At 35.3% G+C, this 21,726-nt stretch overlaps 1 protein-coding gene across 2 annotated transcripts in view; it reads right to left on the bottom strand.

The window, feature by feature from the left end:
• The window catches only part of GPHN (gephyrin), a 577,313-nt gene that overhangs the window by 338,731 nt on the left and 216,856 nt on the right, over positions 1–21,726 (bottom strand). The gene's annotated exons all lie outside the window — the stretch shown is intronic.

The following is a 21,726-nucleotide window of genomic DNA, read 5'->3' as shown; positions in this document are numbered from 1 at the left end:
ATATATTTTTTTAGTTGTCCAGATCATTTCTTTCTATTTTTTAGTAGAGATGGGGTCTCGCTCTTGCTCAGGCTGGTCTTGAACTCTTGACCTTGAGCGATCCACCCGCCTTGGCCTCCCAGAGTGCTAGGATTACAGGCGTGAGCCACTGTGCCCGGCTTCTTTTCTATTTTTTTTGAGACAGGGCCTTGCTCTGTCACCCTGGCTAAATGCAGTAGTGTGATCATAGCTCATGGCAACCTCAAACTTTTGGCCTTAAGGGATCCTCTGGCCTTGGCCTCCCAAAGTGCTAGGATTACAGGTGTAAGCCACTGCACCTGGCTTGACTTTTTCTATCTACTGCTAATTCTATTACTCCATCCTGCATCTTAGCTATTTATTTAAAAGAGCAATTAAGTGCTTATTAAATTATAATCATATACTTGCTTTGGTATTATATTATTTTATTACTTGTTTATAATTCAAAGTCAAAATTAAAAAATACAATTACATAATTTAGCTGCTGCTAACTATTAATAGATGTGAAAAACAAACAGCAGGCTGATACCTAGACATAAAATACAATGCCCTCAGTTCTGAAATTCATCAGTGAAAAAAATATAGGATAATTACTTAGAAGGACAAATCCAGGATCTAAAAGTGATTTTTTTTCCTTATCTTTACACATTTTTGTTTTCCTCTGGTATCATAGAAATATAGACCCCTGAGCTCCAAATGAAGGATATTTTTCCCTGCTACGATTAAGTAATGACAACAAACTATTTTTTAAAAAGATATAAACTATAGACTACCAAGAGCTTAATGAAGAACTTTGATCCCTGATATAGTTATAATTTTGCTCTAAGGAAAGCCCATCAAAAATCAAGGATTGTTATAATAAAGGTGCTTATGAAGTGGTTTCATAAGCCAAAATTAAAACTTCAATTATCTCTGCTTCTATTTAAAAAGTAGAAAAGCCTAAATAGTCACCATTCTAATCAGTTCATTATTATTTCAGTTATACAAAAAAACACAGTTGATACCACAACTAAGATTACTACTATTCATTGTACAGCCCACACTAAAGAATGAAATACTGTATCCCTAGGAAATGATAGAACAGACAAGACTGCTAAATATGCGGCCACAAATGGCCCTCCCTATCCTTTCTCCACTCAATTTATTACCCTTCCCTTATGCCTGTCTAATATTACTGATTATCAGGCTAATGCCCCACAATCTGAAAAGGATAAGTAGATACAAAAGGGTGCTAAACAATCAGACAAATTACATATTGGACCAAACAGACTTCCTCTGTCCCCTCTTAACTTTTTGGCTTGCACTAGTCTCCCATCAGATGGGACATATGTGCAAATGGGGGATAATTAAGGAACTAAAAAAAATAACTGGTACTGCCCTAGGACCTATAAAATCTCTGACCAAATTATTTCCAGCGCACTATTTGTAAATCTCACTAAATCTCTGGAGGAAACCAACACTCTCCAGGAAGCCTCCAAAGGCCCACACTGCCCCTTGTGGCACTCCAAATTGATTTTATAAATTTACCTTTAGGCTTTTTTTTTTTCCACTGTGTGGTTACTATTTGCATGTGTAGTGGACGGACTGAACGCTATACAACTAGGCGTGCTACAACAGTGATAAACAGCTACAACAGTGATAAACAAATTAGTAAATGAGACAATTCCTCATTTTGGTATTCCTTTAAGGATTGAGTCAGATCAAGGGATTCATTTAACAGCAGAAATAAACCACTTGCCTGCAAAGGCTCTGGGGTACTCATTAAAATTTCATATCCCATATCATCCCTAATCCTCAGGGCAAGTGGAACATAAAAATCTAGACATAAAAAGGACTTTGGGAAAAGTCTGTCAAGACACTGGACTTAAATGGCCAGAAGCATTACCTTTGGCCCTTATAAAAACCCAGAATACTCCAAATAGGAGACATGTATTAACCCCTTTTGAAATAGTGTTTGGTCACCTCATGCCTACTAGCACCTCTAAACCTTCTATTCCTGGGCTGACCGAATACTATGGGGATGTAAGGGAACAATTCAATACCATGTCTAGCCACATATGGGCACTATTATGCTTGGAGCATATCATCAACTGAGAAAGGAGCATGTCTCCTGATAAGACTGATAAGACTTGCTATCCTTTTTGACCAAGAGATCATGTGTACATCAAAGTTTTCAGAAAAAGGCCTTGCTTGTAAGGCCCTTATGAAGTACTATAACTACCTACACTTCCATCAAAATAAAAGAAAAATCCTCCTGAATTCATGTGAGCTACACCAAACTATACTGAGACAACTAGAGGACCACCCCTACAGGTGACCTGAAAGTAAGGATTTCTAGGGCCAGTTCCCAGCTCCCTGAAGCAGATGTCATCACGAAATAGACAGTTTTTTCTCAAGATCAAGGATCAAGAGATCCCTTTTTCATCCAAAAACTTTTTTCCTGTATTTTTTCCTTTTAACCCCTTCCCCAAAGGTCCTATTTAAGCACTTCTTCTTTTAAGCCTCCCCCTTTGCGGATTGCACACTGGAAGCCGATTGGTGACTGCCTCAACCTATTCCATTCTCCCTTTTAGTCTTCCACTATAATTCTTTTTTCAAACTATGCCTTGCTCTAACCTTTACTGTTTTTCCAGCAGGTCAGGTACAGATCTGGCGTCCTCTTGCACTAGTCTTTCAAATCTTGGCCCTGTTAACTAATCTTACTGCTGGTTATGCCAACACCTAGATCATGCAAAGGAAACTCAACTCATTTTTGTTTGTATCCATGTGAGTGCCTGGTAAAACTAGTCCAGAAGATGGATGTATTACAAGATGTGGCATCCATAACCAGAGAAAAAACATCACACTGCCTCTCCTGTTGATGAGTCAACTGGGCTCAGAAAAAACTCTGTGGAAGCTCAAGAACTGTCTTTTACTCAGGTAAAGTCACTGGAAAGAAATTTTTCCCTCTGAATTGAAAATAGGGATGATGCTGGATCTTTTCTGGGTGACATACTAAGGCAATATTACAATCAGACGCTATGGTTTAATTCCACAGATGGCATTCTTGCGCCTCTTACAAAGATCATAGATGGTGCTGACACTAACTCTCATGATCCCAACACTTGTCAAATCACCAGATGTTATGGATGGCTCACAAGCCAGGCCTATGCAACTTGGAGTATCTCACTTACTCCCCTTGTTAAGTTGCCAGGCACTAAAGATTGAATACGGTTAGATTAAAAGTCTGGACTGACTTAGGCAACAAAATCAACCTCTGTAACTGCCAGAACCAGACCAAAGGATTTTTATATCAAATATTTTACAACCTGTTCTGTTCCTGCAGACTGTCAGGAACACATGAAAATTGGAGATGAGGAAGTGCCAATGAGGAAGCAAAGGCACAGTAAACTCCAGACTTGGGGTTTGGGGGGTATCCACAGGTTCCAGCCTGACCCTATCTGTAAATAACACTAGTCTTTTTACCTTGTGTGGTGATAAAATATACAAGTGGTTCCCACCTAGATGGTCAGGATGCTATGGACTTGGTTATCTGACACCCTCTGTTACCAGGTACTCTACTTTAAAGCAGGCCAAATTACAAACTTAGGCTCTTTCGTTCACAAAGTGGTACCACACAAATGTATTAGATGTGATGTTATAAAAAACTCACTTGTATATCACAATTTTCAGTTCTTTTTGGTGCTGAGGACTCTTTTCCCAGCATTTGGAACTTATCAGATTGAAAAGGCAGTTTTGAATCTCTCCATGGTAATAGGACAAGAGTTCAGTATCACTATGCAAGCACTGAGAGCACTTCAGTCAGACATCAAAAGGCTAGCCTCTGTTATATTTTGAAACGACCGAGTCCTGGATGCCCTGACAGCCCAACAGGGAGGAACTTGCATGATTATTCGCAAAAAATGCTGTTTCTACAAAACTGTTCAGGGTAACTAGAGACTGATCTATACCACTTAAAAGATAAGATAAATATTCTCCATCATATTAATGAAGCAAAACCATTCTACTGGTCTGACCTATTCCCAGAAATGGAAGACTAGTTTAATGGGGTGTGGGTAAATGTGCTTAGATCCGTTCTTTTTTGCTTATTCATTCTCATTTTAATCTATGTTCTTGTCTCCCTTTTCAAAGATGTCTTGATATTCAACTACTAACCCCACTCTCTCTCCACAGCCACCAACTCAGTTTTTAATGTGTGAAACGTCTAGGGAAGTTCCAGAGAGGGGGAATCAATGAGCTGAGGAAGTTTCACCACAAAATATGACTACTTGGTATAAAGAGTATTTTGAATTAAAGGCCCTTAGAGATCAACAGGCGCTAGAATGGGCATTCCCTCTATCTTCATAAAAACCAGAACCACCCAAAAGAACAATTGTCTTTCCTTCCTTTTATCTCAATATATTGCAGGAAAGAAGATCAAGAATGCAACCAGATATGGCCTGACCCATTTTCAGGTTAATTTAATTTCCAAAGAGAATAATTTACAAGTAAATCTGTCCCACCCCGCAATCCATTTGTTCTCCCAAGTATCTATTCATCCTCCCTAGTAACCATTTATTGCCCTTCAACAGAATTACCTATATTCCTCCCTACCCCCAGCCTCCAACCTCCACCCCCTCCATCTCCCCTACATGCCTAAAATGAGGGTAAATAAACTTCTGGACCCCACTGGGATATTGGGTAATTGAAACCACCCTTACAAACTAATAAAAAGGGGTGCAAGGTGAGAACTGTGGTAAGGGTCTAGCTAAAAATAAGGCACAGGCCTAGCTAAAAATAACGATATTAGTCACTGCCCCCGTTTGCTTCTTTATAATTACCACTCTGGAGCCACACAGCTGGTGGTCATAAAGATTCTTAACTTCTCCCCATAGCTGGTGTCCATAAAGATTCTTAACTTTCTCCATAGATAATGTCACCTTTTTGAAACCTAAAGATAGTTTTTAAGATATCTTCCAGGCCTCACATTCCAGTGGATTGGCTGACCCACCCAGACCAGCGGCCCATACCAAGAAAGTGACTCAAATGGAATTGTGACACCAGGGACTGAAGCAACACAAGAAGATAATTTCTACACCCCTATAATTTTGCCCCAATTAACAAACTTAATTACCTAATCCCTTGCCAAACTATCCTTAAAAACCTTATCTCCCAAATTCGTGGGGAGGCAGATTTGAGAAATTTCTCCCGTCTCCCCACCTAGCTCTATGTGGAACGAACTCTTTCTCCATTGCAACCCCCACTGTCTCAGTACATTGGCTCTTCTCTGTGCAAAGGGCAATACGACCTGGTTGGGTGGCAACATAATCACTCTATGATTCTCCCCATGTGCACAGTAAATAAATTTGTAATCTCTTTCTCTTGTTAATCTTCCTTATTATGAGTTGATCTTTCAGCAAACCTTCCAAGCCAGAGGGGATATTTTTCTTCTCTACAGCCCACATTCTACAATCAACATAATAGTGTCAGAACACTGTACTGTGATGAGGATCTGGTAACTTCAATTTCTTCAAATGATACAATGGATTTGCTCCTAATGATGCGTTTCAAGTTAAGCACTTAACTTTGAAAGTTAAGCAGAGTACTTAGTACATAGTAAGCCCTGAATCAGGGTTATTTTTGTTATTTTTTAATGTTTTTCTTCACAGTTGTATTATCTAGGTATAAAGTTTCTCTACATCCTTAGTCACCTTAGAAGACATATGTAGAGCCAGGGTTCATGGTAATCCTTTTATCACTAGCTCTAAAAGGTCAAAAATTGAAATGCCTTGTTTTGCAGATAAACTGCAAAACAGAATAATCAAGTGATTTATAAATCTAAATCTCTTAAATCTAAATTGATTTAAGAGAAAAGTCTTTTGACCTTTTTATTCTATTTTCCCTAAGGCCTTCTCTGAGCTTAAGAGCCAAATCTTATGCATATTTGTCCTCTCCAGTGACCTTAATATAGTAGGTGACCTGAATAAATAGTGACGATTCTATTGACACAAAGCTTGTTCTAAGATTAATTAGACCTCTAAAAAGGACTTTGGAATAAATAATGAAAACCATATAAAGGTAAACACATTTATGGACTCTAATAGGAATTCGTAGGAAACTACCCAATATGCTGAAATGCAATTTCAGGCTTTCTCCAATCAGGCCTGTTTTTGTTATGCAGAAAAACGGAATGGCTGGGATACAGAAAACAAACAAAGAAACAAATAAACAAACACAAAAACCTCCCATCAAAATTCCTCCTAGAATTCTAGGATCACTGGTCTCTGTATTAAAACAAAAAGGAAATATAACTTCATCAGTTTAAGAGTAATTCAATATTAGGTATTCAATAAAACCTATGAGGGCTTTTAAAAAAGGAAAGAGAACCACTTATCTTTCTAGTATACTAACTTTTGTGAACTAGGAATAAAATCATATGCCCTCTGCTAACTAAATGGGCCCCTCTCGGCCAAGAGGACCCCCAAAACCATAAAACTGAGTTCCTAGCCATGACAGGACGGGAGACATAAAGCAAAATTACATGTGAATAATTTGCCTTCATAAATATTCATGACTCCACCTATATCTTATTGAATATGTATATTTGACCACTCTGCTCAATATAAAATCTTATTCCTTTTTGTTTCTTCTTTAAAGCACACGTATCTGGCTTCTGACAGGACTGTTTCCCAACCTGTTGGAATGGCCGCCCAACAGGTTGCTACCCCTTATGAAAAATAAACCTCTCCTTTTTCCAAAGTATAAACCTCGTTAATTTTTTTTTTTTTTTAGTTAACACCTCGATCCTCAGAGTTGTTAAACAAAACTGAGAAACAACATTCACATGTGAAACATACTGCTACAGTCTTCAGGTTTGCTCAATTTTATTGTCTCTGTGTTAGCTGTGTTACCATTCCTTTTCTACTATAGATAAAATATAGTTTCTTACGTTTCTAAATCTAGGTTGGCTATTTTGTGGCCACTGTTAAAGAACCCATTGGCAGGGTAAGGAATGTAGACAAATCTGCTTATTCCATGAGAAAATGGCAAGAATATTTATTCCTACTTTACAGAGATATCACACCAAATAAGAGAAATTTATATCATCAGTCTGATGATGATCAACTTAGGATCAGGAAGTTTAGTAAGCAATTTCTAAATTCCATGATCAATTCAGCCACTTGCATTATCAAAATATACTGCTTCCAAGGTTAAGCCTTTGGAATAACACTTAATATAGAATGTGTGGAATTGTTTTAGTATTTTATTAGATATTAAAGAAGTTAACAAATTCTAAGAGAAAAAGGAATGATGAAATCTTCCTCTTTGAACTTTAGCTTTAAGATTCTTAACTATCAATGGAAAGCAGTCAATACTAACTCTTAGTTCAGGGAATTAAACCTGGAAGTTAATCTTTTTAATGATTCATTTAAAATCATTATAGGTATTATTAAATTTTTTATATGCTGCATTGTTTGTTCCCCCTGAAGTTTATACTTCACATACTTCTATCAGGCTATGGCAAGTAATATTAGAATGAATAGTTGGCATACTAAGAGGCAAACATGGATGTTTCTTAGTATATGGTTATATTTTTCTTATCACTATTGTTAAACTCTCCTTTTCATTATCTCCCAGTCGTAAGCTTTACCAACATATTTTGTTTTTTATACACAGAGATTTATTCAATCAGTAGCTGTTGATGGGAGTATAAAACCTCTAGATTCCCAGATCTTTATATCAATTTTACCATAGTTTCAGAGGGCTCTTTTCTTACATCATTTCTCTCTCTGTGCACATTTTTTTAATATCATCTTTTCCATTTGAAAACTCCTGATTCTTTTATCTACTTCAGGCTATTGCATTAGAGCAAGTGTTTATGTTCTTATCGTGGTGCACAGTTTGTATTTCTTATAGAACCATAATCAAAAGTGTATACCTATGTGGACTTTCCTGAGAGACATGAGTCAAGATATCCATAACCTCCAAAAGATTAGGTGTAACTGCTCTATCATGTAACACAAATATAATCACATATATTTAGGCAGACTGACATGTCACTTAGTAAACAGTGTAAAGGTGACTCAGATAACATAATTTCCTGGATAACTTCTTGTTACCTGACATAAATATATCCTGATCTGCCTCAAATATATTAAGACCAAGAATTGTAAAACTAATTAACACACTTAAGGCCTATATTAAATTATTACTTACCAGTCCTCTAAACTTTTTCCTTTTACCACTATTTAGCCCATCCCCCCCTTGGATTAGGCTTACTGAAAAAAATTTTGTGTTTATGTGTGAGACCATATGTTTTTTATTAAACAGCTTTATTGATATATATATTTCACATATCATAGAAGGTACCCATTTAAAAGTATATAGTTCAGTGGTTTTTACTACTTTCACAGGGGGGTGTAGTCATCAACACAATCTAATTTCAGAAGTTGTCAACACTCCAAAACAAAACAAACAACAAACCTGGTAAATATTAGCGGTCACTGCTCCTTCCCCATGGGAGAGCCCTAAAAAACAAAAAATTTACTATCTCTTTCTATGGATTTGTCTACTTTAGACGTTCACAAAAATGGTATCACATAATATGTGATGTTTTGTGACTGGCTTTTTTCATCTAGCATAATGTTTTCAAGGTTAGTATATGTTGTAGTATGTAACAATATATCATTTTGGATATTTTTTCTAAAAAATTTTTTTATCCTTGTAAAAATGTACGTACAGGTTGAGTATCCCTACCTAATCTGAAAATCCAAAATCCAGAAGTTTTTGAGTGCTGATATGATGTTCAAATGAAATATTCATTGGAGCATTTCAGATTTTGGATTTTCAAATTAGGAATGCTGAACTGGAGTATAATGCACACATTCCACTATCCAAAAATATCTAAAATCCGAAACACTTTTAGTCCCAAGCATTTTGGATAAGGGACAGTCAACCAGTGCATGTAATAAAATTCTTTGTTTTAGCCATTTTTAAGTGTACGATTCAGTGGCATTAAATACATTTATTATATTATGGAATCATAATCATGATCCATTTCCAGAAATTTTTTGTCTCCATAAACAGAAACTCTGTATTCATTCTGCAATAATTCTCCATTTTTCCTGTTGCCCCAGGCCCTGTTACCCACTAACTTATTTTCTTTTGTTTAATTTTGAGATCAGGTCTCACCAGTTGCCCATTAAAGCAATCCTCCTGCCTCAGCCGACCAAGTAGCTGGGATTACAGGTGCACACTACCACACCTAGTGTATCTATAATTTAATTTCTGTCTCTACACATTTGCCTATTCTAAATATTTCATATAAGTGGAATCAGATAATATTTCCCCTTTTTGTCTGGCTTATTTCACTGAGCATAATTTTTCAAGGTTCATTCATATTGCAGCAGCATGTGTCAGAACTTCATTTCTTCTTACAGCTGAATAATAGTCCCTTGTATGTAAATGCTACAACTTGTTATTCATTCATGTGTTTGTTAATGGACACTTGAGTTGCTTCCATCTTATGACAGTTCTAATCTCTCCATATTGTTATTATGGAGAAATTGTTATCCATAAGATAACAATTGTTATCTTCCATTTTCTTTTTATGATAGCTATACTAGTGGGTGTGATGTGGCAGCTCATTGTGGTTTCCATTACATTCCTCTAATGACTAGTGATGCTGAGCATCTTTTCATGTGCTTTTTTGCCTCTTATATATCTTCTTTGAAGAAATAATTCAAATATCGAATCCTTTGTCCATTTCGAATTGTTTGGATTTTTTGTTGACTTATAGGAGTTCATATATTCTGGATATTAATCTCTTTTATTAATAGGACATATGCTTTACAAATATTTTCTTTCATTCTGTGGGTTATCTTTTCGCTCTCTTGATAGTGTCCTTTAATGCAGAAATTTTTTAATTTTGATAAAGTCCAACTTAATCTTTTTTTTTTTTTTTTTTTTTAAGAGATGGGCTCTTACTCTGTCACCCAGGCTGGAGTGCAGTGGTGCAATCATAGCTCACTGCAGCCTTGGAGTACTGGGCTCAAGTGATCATCCTCCCTCAGCCTTCCAGGTAGGTAGGACTAGAGGTGCATGCCACCATGCCTGGCTTGGTTTTTTTCTCTTTTTCTTTTTGCTAGATGCAGGATCTCACTATGTTATCCAGGCTGATCTCAAACTCCTGGGCACAAGTGATGGTTCCACTTTGGCCTCCCAAAGTGCTGGGATTACAGGTGTGAGGCATCATGACCGGCCAGTTTTTTTGTTGTTTCCTGTGCTTTTGGTGTTATATGTAAGAAACTATTGCCACATCCAAGGTCATAAAGATTTTCTTGTTAATTTCAAGATTCTCTCTTCATTTTTGACTTTGGACAAGCTTGATTATAATGTGTCTCAATTTGGATCTCTTTGAGTTTATTCTACTTGGAATTCATTGAGGTCTTGGAGGTGTAGACTCATGTCTCTCATCAAATTTGCCAAGTTTTTAGCCACTGTATCTTGAAATATAATTTCTGTCTCTTTCTCTTTTCCTTCTGAGCCTCCCACAATGTGCATATTGTTATGTTTGATGGTGTGCCATAGGTACCTAGACTTTGTTCACTTTTCTTTATTTTTGCTTTCTGCTCTTCAGAAATTTTCAATTTTCCTATTTTCAAGTTTTCAGATTCTTTCTTCTGCTCACCAAATCTACTGTGAAAACCTTCTAGTGAATTTTTCATTTCAGTTATTTTACTTTTCATGTTCATAATTTGTTTGGTTCCTTTTTATAATTACTATCTCTTCATAGATATTTCCATTTTGTTCAGATATCTTTTTCCTGATTTTCTTTAGTTCCTCGTCCATGTTTTCCTTTAGCTCTTTAACCATATTTAAGACAGTAAAGCCTTTGTCTAGTAAGTCCAATGTCTGGGCTTCCTTATGGACTGTTTCTGTCAATTAATTTTGTTCCTTTGAATGAGCCATAATCTCCCACTTCTTTGTATGTCTTGTGATTTTTTTTGTTGGAAACTAAACATTTGTATGTTATAATGTGGTAACTCTGGAAATTAGATTTTTCCTATTCTCCAGAGATGCTTTTTTTTGAATGTCAAAAGCTGTACTCATCTGTTCAGTGATTTTCCCACATTATTTTTGCAAAGACATTTCCTTGTCATGTATGTTCACTGAAAGTCCTTGTTCATTTAGCTTGTGTTAAACTGGTATTTTCACAGAGATTTCTTTGAGTGCCAAGAGCTTTAATAAACAAACACCTCTCCCAGTTTTGCAGAATGGCTCTGTGCTAGGGCACTTCTTCAACACTTAGCTAAGTTTGACTGAGTCAGATGTGAAAGCTTAGGGTTTTCTCAGGTTTTTCTTTTGTAAAGCATGTCTAGAATGACTGCCATTAAAAAAGGCCCACATATACGATGGTGGTCCCACAAAATTATAATAGAACTGAAGAGTTCCTATTGCCTAGTGACTTTGTAGCTATCAAAATGTTGTAGCACAATGCATTATTATAAATTTGTGGTGATGCTGGTATAAATAGATCTCCTGTGCTTCTACTTTATAAACAGTGTTTATAAGCCTACTGTAGTGTATAGCAATTCCTAGGCCTTCATGTTCACTCACCAATCACTCATGGACTTACCCAGAGCAACTTTTAGTCGTGCAAGCTCCATTCATGGTAAGTGCCCTATAAAGGTGTCCATTTTTCATTTTTTATACCTTATTTTTACTGTAACTTTTTTAAGTTTAGGTACACAAATACGTACCATTGAGTAACAATTGCCTACGATATCCAGTACAGTAATATGCTGTACAGACTTGTAGTCTGGGATCATAGGCTATATAAGCTAGGTGTATAATAGGCTATACCATCTAGGTTTGCGTAAGCACACTGACCTTTGCACAACTATGAAATTGCCTAACGTTGTATTTCTCAGAATGCACCTCCATTGCTTATGATGCATGATTGTAGTTTAATTTCCTAAGGGAGTACCATAAGAATGTGTAATTAACATTTTCAGTGTGAATAATACTTTATTATGCACAAAGTGCTTTCACATATATACCTAAAGAAAGAATACATTTGAGGCCTTCCCCAACCAATCCAAACAAAAACCATTGTCAGTGCATAAATACAAAGTATAGAGAGTCACTAAATACTAGTTATACTTTAGATATAAATAAGAAAATTATATATTATGTTGGAAGGTGATAAATGTGCAGAAGAAAAAGAAGTAGAACAGGGCAAAGGACATAGTATATTGATTATATTTATGTCCCCCCCCATACCTTTCCCATATATTATTCTCTGGAATAATACAGGCTGTAGGCTATTAACAAGAAAACAACCAAAACAAAAAAATCTTCCTCCAAGAACCCAATTTTTATTTTTCATTACTGTTCTCTCTCATTTCATGACCCAAATTCTCAAGAGTTATCTATACTTGTCATTCCCATTTCCTCACCTTTCATTCACTCCCCAAATACTCTTAACATGACTTGCATATCCATCACTCCATTTAATCAGATTTTGCTAAGGCCATTAATGACCTACCTCCTCCATGCTGTCAAATCTATTTTCCATTTATCATCCCACTTGATCTCTTCTTAGCTTCTCTTTCCCACACTACCCTATAGTCAATGAATAACCAAGTTCTGTTGAATTTTCTCCTAAAATTATCTTCTTTATACCCTTTCTCTTGAGCTTTTTGTTACAGAACTCTCCCTTCTTGTTCTTTATATTCTAAGTAATTTGTTTGTATTTCAGTTCATTAAACATGACATGTTCTTTCTTTTCTGATGGCCTTTTGCTTATCATGCTTTCCCCATTTTTTGTGTTTAGCCAATTCCTCCTACTCTTCAGATCTCTTTTTAAACATCTTTTCTCAGAGAAGCTCCTTGTTTAATGCTTTCCTAGCATCTCGTAAATCTGTTTTGTAGCATTTATCATAATTTTAATTTAACAACTATTTCATAAAACAGGATTCTTTCTGTCTTATTTCCAGCTCCTAGCAATTCTTTGTATATAGCAGATAATTAACAAATATGTCTAAAATATCTATGTATCTATTTTTGTTCCAATGTGATGGGGGGAGCTCAAAAGTTTGCCAACAAACTCAGAGATTGCTTCTCTAGTACTGGTTTCTATACCAAAGCAGTTATGAGTTTAAGAATTACTGGAGTTGGCTCATAAATTTGTGTCATGTTTCTATTCTCTTCTTTTTCCTTCTTCTTCCACAGTAGCATTAATTTCTTTAATGTTAATCCATATTCACTTTGAATGGCTTCCAATCTCCAATTTTTTATAGTGTCTCGGGGAATTACCTAAATCCAGACTCCAAGCAACAGGAAGAAAAATAAAGTAGCTGCTATGTTTGGACCTTATAGCAGTGTCAGTGATGCTGAATTAGAAATGATTCATGATTCAAAGAGAATCTTCATTACTCACGTGAAAAATTTTGTCAATAACTCTCCCACTGCTATTCTTTTCCTAATACACTACTCATTCCTCACATGAATTTCTTGTTCCCTTGCCTCCATTCTTCAGCATAAGATAGTAACCTAAATTTAATTCTGTCATTTCAAGTGAAACCACCAGTTACTTACCTGCTTTGAGCTTTCTCTAAATAGCCCAACTTGATATTATTTTCTGTCATACATCAGTTTATATTACACTATTTTGCAAATAATGATATGTACCACTGTATATATCATCTTTTCAAACAGACATCTCACAGAGTCACCTAACTAAATTTTGTTCTTGGTAATATTAATAGTTCTAACATCAATAGCCAACTCTGCTATACAACCACATTCCACCTTCCAACTCTCTCAATATAGTAAATGCTCAATGAATGAATGAATGAATAAACTCAACAGAGAGGTCTACACAACCAGTGAAATGTGGTTAGCTCAAACATTGAGATCTTGCTTGAGAATATGGTAGAATTAATTTTCACAATGGTGGTGATCAAAGTACTTAAAGGTCTCAAAATAACTGACATGTATAACAAGAATTGATAAATATAATGGAGGAATAAAACTGAATGTCTAGAATCTAGCCTGTTTATGTAGATGAGAGGAAATATGGACTTCCGTTTTTAAATCAAAGTGACTATGGGTTGTAGATCTCTATGAAAGGAAAGCAAGGTGGAATTATTATTATACTTTACAATACTTATAAAAATATATACTTGATACAATAATGTGGAATTATTAATAATATACATATAATTGGAGCCTTGGCTAAACAACAGGCAAAGTGATCATGATTTATTACTGATGACAAATTTAAGTTACTTTAAAGCAATCACTTTTGTTTGTAATAGTGGCATAGATTCAAATACTATAATTTGTTGGTGTCATACACTTGGAGAGATAAAAAGACTCAAAACAACACAAATCCAGTAAGCAATAATTGCAACGTAATCACTATTACAGTGACAGTGTCTTACAATGTTTAAAATAGAATCCTTAGTCTCTACCCTTTAGTCCTTTATTACTGGTTGAATCTAAGTATTAATTGCTACAATTGCATTTTCTTATTACACTCTACAGGAAAAGTTCTCATACATTCTAATAAACACATGACAACCATTTTTCAATGCTAGCTTATACTATGCTATAATCCTTACCTCCTTCCTGTCCTTACTGCTAGAATTAATGTTTCCCTCTCTGAGCTACCAAAGTGCTTGTCTTCTACTTCTCTTATACCATATATTCTATTTGTAAAACAATTCATATACATTTCTTGGTTTTCCCACCATAATGAAAGCTCTAAGAGAACAGGAACAATGCCTGGGGCATTACTATGTCTTCTAGAGCAACAGTTCCCACCACACATAGAAAATATCTGCCGAAGGAGTAAGGGAATCAGTCTCCTGGCATACCTTATCAGTAGTAAGGTATACTGACTGGCAGGGAAGATCTGATGTATACAGCTGTGTTACTATTTAAGATAGTATTCCAGATGCTTAAAAACTGTTTACTAAATTGGGTTAGTAGAACCCTGATGGTGTGTAGCAGATATAGCCCCAAGTGGGCATCAAATGCAAATTTTTTTTTTTTTTTTTTTTTGAGACAGAGTCTTGCTCTGTCACCTGGGCTAGAGAGCTATGGAGTGAGCCTAGCTCACTGCAACCTCAAACTCCTGGGGCTCAAGTGATTCTCTCACCTCAGCCACCTTAGTAGCTGGGACTACAGGTGGTTGCCACCAAATTCAGCTGATTTTTCTATTTTTTTGTAGAGTTGTTGCTCAGGTTAGTCTCGAATTCCTGGCCTCAAGTGGTCCTCCAGCTTCAGCCTCCCAAAGTGCTAGGATCATAGGCAGGAGCCACTGTGACCAGCCCACATGCAAACTTTTACCTAATATATAGCAGAAGGAACTGACACCATGGAAATATAAAATATCATCTATGAATACTATAAAAACCTCTATGCACATAAACTTGAAAATACGGAGGATATGGACAAATTCTCAGAAACACACAGTGTCCCTAGGTTCGATCAGGAAGAAATAGAATTCCTGAACAGACCAATATCAAGCACCAACATTGAAGCAGCAATAAAAAACCTTCCTAAAAAGAAAAGTCCTGAACCAGATGGTTTCATACCCGAATTTTGCCAGATCTACAAAGAAGAACTGGTGCCTATCCTGCAGAAATTATTCCATAACATTGACGGAAGGAATCCTCCCCAACACATTTTATGAAGCCAACATCACCCTGATACCAAAACCAGGAAAAGACGAAACGAAAAAAAGAAAACTACAGACCAATATCCCTTATGAATATAGATGCAAAAATTCTCAAGAAAATACTAGCAAACCGAATTCAGGTCCTTATCAAAAAAAATAACTCATCACGACCAAGTGGGCTTCATCCCAGATATGCAGGGATCATTCAACATACACAAATCAATAAATGTAACTCAGCACATAAATAAAAGCAAAAAGAAAGACCATATGATCCTTTCAATAGATACAGAAAAAGCATTCAACAAAATTCAACACCCTTTTAGGATAAGAACGTTTATAGAAGAGGCATAGATGGGACTTACCTAAAAATAATAAAAGCCATATATGACAAACCCACAGCCAACATCATACTAAATGAGGAAAAACTGAAAGCATTTCCACTTAGAACTGAAACCAGACAAGGTTGCCCTCTATCATTGCTTCCACTCAACATAGTGCTGGAAGTCCTAGCCAGAGCAATCAGACAAGAGAAGGAAATCAGGGGCATCTAAATTGGGGCAGAAGAGGTCAAGCTATCTCAAAGCACTTTCAAAAAATCAGAACAAGTGACTGCTACAATAGAAGCATATATTTCAATGGAAGGACACAGGAAACATGAACAAGCAAGGAAATATGACACCATCAAAGGATAGAAACAATTGCTCAGCAACAGAGCCCAGGCACAAGGAATTCCTTGTAATGACAAATAAAGAATTCCAAATACTGATTCTAAAGAAGCTTAATGAGATGTAAGAGAAATCTGAAAACCAATACAGAGAAATCAGAAAATCAATTCAGAATATGAATGAGAAATTTACTAAGGAGACAGATATCTTAAAAAAAAAAAAAAGCAAATTCTGGAGCTGAAAAATTCATTGAAGGAAACACAAAATATATTCAAATGCTTCAAAAACACACTACACCAAGCAAAAGAAAGAATCTCAGAACTTGAAGACAGGTCTGAAATAATCCAGTCAGACAAAAGTAAGGAAAAAAGAATTAAAAAAAGAAAAAGAACAAAGCCTTTGAGACATCTGGGACTACATAAAGTGATTGCAGTTATGAGTTATTGGTATTCCCAAGGGGGAAAACAGATCAAAAAGCTTAGAAACCCCACTTAAGGAAATCATCAATGAAAATGTCCCAGGACTAGCAAGAGAATTAGATATTCAGATACAACTGGCCCAATGATCCTGATGCAAACATACTGCAAAAAGGACTTCACCATGCAATATTATAATCAGAATAACTAAAGTCAAAGTCAAAGAAAGAATTTTAAAATCAGCAAAAGTGTCTAGTCACCTATAAAGGAAACCTGATTAGAATAACAGCAGACCTTTCAGCAGAAACCTTACAGACCAGAACAGAATGGGATGGCATTTTCAAAGCACTGAAAGAAAAAGAACGTCAGCCATGGAATTAATTTATATCCTGTCAGAATAAGCTTCATAAACGAAGGAGAAATAAAGTATTTCCCAGACAAGTAAATGCTGAGAGAATTTGTCACCACTAGACCAGCCCTACAGGAAATGCTCAAAAGTGTCTTAAACATGGAAACAAATATTGATGGTCAATATTTCACTGTCATGAAAACACACAAAAATATAAAACTCACAGTTCTTGTAAAACAATCCCACTAAGGAGAAAAAGAAAGAAATTAAATGGCAACATGACAGAAGTTCAGCAAACCACAAAGACAAAAACACAGAAAAAAAGAAAATAAAGGATTTATAAAATAACTAGAAAGCAACTAGCAATATGACAAGAACAAAGCCTCACATACCAACATTAACTTTGAATATAAATGGATTAAAAACTCTACTTAAAAGAAGTAGACTGGCAGAATGGATAAAAAAAATGATCCAAAAAATGCTTCTTGTAAGAAACTACCCATAAAGACACATATAGATGAAAAGTAAAGAAATTAAAAGAGAGCAGGCATACCTAAACTTACATCAGATAAAACAGACTTTAAATCAAACGAATCAAAGTTTACATCTCTAGGCTTCACTTGCAAATAAAAAAAATAGAAACAGTAAAAAAAGACAAAGGAGGTTATTATATAATGATAAAGGGATCAATTCAGAAAGAAGATATAACAATCCTAAATATATATGCACTCAATACTGGAGCACCCAGATTCACAACACAAATATTAGAAGAAGTAAAGAAAGAAATAGACAGCAACACAATAATATTGGGGAACTTCAACACCCCACTCAAAGCACTAGACAGGTTATCAAAATAGAAAATCAATAAAAAAACACTGAACTTAAATTGGACTTTAGAACAAATGGACTTAATAGACATTTACAGAACATTCCACCCAACAATAACAAATTATATATTCTTTTCATCAGCACATGGAACCTTCTCCAAGATACACCACATATTAACCCACAAAACAAATCTTAACAAATTTTTTAAAAATTGAAATCATTTCAAGTATCTTCTCAGACCACAGTAGAATAATGCTAGAGATCAATACAAAGAGGAACTTCAGAAAATATACAAACACATGGAAATTAAACGATATGCTCTTGAACAATCATTGGGTCAATGAAGAAATAAAGATAGAAATTTAAAAATTTTTGAAATGAATGAAAATGAAAACACAACATACCAAAGCCTGTAGGATACAGAAAAAGCAGTACTATGAGGAAAGTTTATAGCTTTAAATGGCTGCATCAAAAAAGCAGAAAGATCACAAATTAACAACATTGTATCTCAAGGAACTAGAAAAACAAGAACAAACCAACCCCAAATTTAGCAGAAGAAAAGAAATAATAAACATCAGAGAAGAACTAAGTGAAACAGAGACAAAAAAAAATACAAAAGATCAACGAATGAAAAGTTGGTACTTCAAAAAGATAAACACTCCCAGTTGGGGGTGGTGAACCTGTGGCTTCAAGGCCACATGCGGCTCTCCAGATCCCTAAATAGGCTGAATTCAAACTTCACAGATGAAATCTTTTAATAAGGTTATAAAATTAACATGTAAAAATCAATAGCATTTCTATATACCAACAGTGACCAAGCTGAGAACAAATCAATAACTCAATCCTATTTACAGTAGCTGCACAAATAAAATAAAATAAATAGGAATAAATTTAGCTAAGTAGGTGAAAGATCACTCAAATCACTGATGGAAGAAATCATAAATGGAAAAACAACCCATACTCATGAATCAGAAAAATCAATATTGTTAAAATGACCATACTTCCAAGAGCAATCTACAGATTCAAGTCAATTGCTATCAAAATACCAATGTCATTTTTCACAGAATTAGAAAAAACAATTCTAAAATTCATATGGGACCTCCCCCACCTGCCCCCCAAAAAAAGACCTCAAATAGGCAAAACAATCTTAGGCAAAAGGAACAAAACTGGAGGCATCGCATTACCTAGCTTCGAATTATACTACAAGGCTATGGTAACCAAAATGCATGGTACTGGCATAAAAGTAGACACATAGATCAATTGAACAGAATTGAGAACCCAGAAATAAAATTACATACATACAACCAACAGATCTTCGACAAAGCAGACAAAAACATACACTGGGGAAAGGACACACTATTCAATAAATGGTGCTAGGAAAATTGAGTACTCATATGCAGAAAAATGAAACTGGACCCCTATCTCTCATCATATCCAAAACTTAAGATGGATTAAAGACTTAAATGTAAGACCTGAAACAATAAAAATCCTAGAAGATGACCTAGGAAAAACTGTTCTGGACATGGGCCCAGGGAAAGAATTTATTACTAAGACCTAAAAGCAAATATAATAAAAATAAACAAATGGGACTTAAATGTAAAAGCTTCTGCAGAGCAAACAAAATAATAAACAGAGTAAACACACAACCTGCAGAATGGGAGAAAATATTTACAAACTATACATAGGAGATTAATATCCAGAATTTACAAGCAACTCAAACAACTCAACAATAACAACAAAAACCCTACAATTAACCCCATTAAAAAGTGGGCTAGAGACATGAATAGACACTTTTCAAAAGAAGACAAATGGCCAAGAAACATATGAAAAAATGCTCAACATCACTGAACATCAGGGAAATGCAAATTAAAACCACAATGAGATACTATCTTATTCCAATTAGAATGACCATTATTTAAAAGCCAGAAAATTATCAAAACACTGCAGATGTGGTGAAAAGGGATGCTTAGACATTATCAGTGGGACTGTAAATTAGTAAACCTCTATGGATATCAGTATGGAGATTTCTCAAGGAACAAAAAGTAGATCTATCATTCTATCCAGCAACTGCTTATCTACCCAGAGGAAATGAAATCTTTATATCAAAAAGATATCTGCACTCGTGTATTTATTACCACAAAATTCATAATTGCAATGATGTGGAATCAACTTAAGTGTCCATTAACTGATGAGTGGATAAATAAAATGCGACATATATATAAATATATACACACACACACATATATATATATACCATGAAGTACTACCCAGCAATAAAAAAGAATGAGATAATGTCTTTTGCTGCAACTTGGATGAAACTGGTGGCCATTAACCTAAGTGAAGTAACTGAGGAACAGAAAATTATATGCCACATTTTCTCACTCATAAGTGGGAGCTAAACTAACGATACGCAAGGGCATACAGAGTGGTATAATGAATATTGGAAACTCACAGGGGTATGGTGGGCAGTGGTGATGAATGAAAAATTACCTATGGGTACAATGGATACTATTTGGGTGATGGATACACCAAAAGTGCAGACTCTACCACCATACAATATATGTGTATCAGAATTCAACTTCTACCACCTAAATCTATTAAAATAAAACAGAAAAAAATAGGATAACTATATTGTATATTTAATAAACCGAAAGGCACAGTAATGATTTCTTTGATATAAAAAATTAAGCAGACTAACATTTGCATAATGGGAATATGAGAAAGAGGAAAAAACAGAAAAAATTTACAAGAAATAATGGCTTATATAAAAGAGATATCTGCTCTCCCACGTTTATTGCAGCACCTTTTGCAATAACCAAGATCTGGAATCAACCTTAGTGTCCATCAATGGATGAATGGATAAAGAACATGTGGTACACTTACACATGGAATGTTATTCAGTCATAAAAAAGAATGAAATCTTTTCATTTGCATCGACATGGATGGAACTAGAAGACATTATGTTAAGTGAAATAAGCCAGGCACAGAATGACAAATATCATATGCTCTCACTCATACGTGGGAGCCTAGAAAAACTGACGTCATGGAGATAGACAGTAGAATGATGGTTACCAGAGGCTGGGAAGGGTAGTGGGGAGAGGATGATAAAGAAGGGTTGGTTAATGGATACAAAATACAATTAGATAGAAGGAATAATATCTAGTGTTCTATAGCACAATAGGGCAACTATAGTTAACAATAATTTTTTGTATATTTCAAAATAAATAGAAGGGTGGAATTGGAATGTTCCTAACACAAAGAAATAATAAATGTTTAAGGTGATGGATACATCAATTACCCTGATTTTATCCTTGCACATTACATGCTTGTATCAAAATATCATATAAAATATGTGCAACTGTTATGTATCCATATAAATTTTTTAAGAAAAGAAATAATGGCTGAAACTTAACAAATTTGATTAAAAACATGAATCTATACATCAAAAAAGCTGAATCACACCTGCCCAGAGTTAAGCTTCCATCAAGCTGAATAGGGGTATGGAGGGATCAGGTTGTGGCTCAAGTACCACAAACTCTGTTTTACCAGATATCTAGGAGAACTACTTGAACATATGTTTCCTCATTTGCTCTAGGCCCTTAGAACAATATCTAGATACTTTAAGTGGCGGTTTCTTTATAATTTTCTTCAGTTATGGCTGTCTCACTGGAGAATGGATTCATAGAGCTCCTTGTATACAATTTGCATAAGTGGATCTAGGACAATTGAATTTTTAAAAGTGTCTTATAGTTCAATTATGCTTAAATAAAAATATATACA

Source organism: Propithecus coquereli, unplaced genomic scaffold (assembly GCF_000956105.1).
Source record: "Propithecus coquereli isolate 6110/MARCELLA unplaced genomic scaffold, Pcoq_1.0 Scaffold5, whole genome shotgun sequence".
NCBI lineage: Eukaryota > Metazoa > Chordata > Mammalia > Primates > Indriidae > Propithecus > Propithecus coquereli.
This window is presented reverse-complemented; position numbering and strand designations above follow the sequence as displayed.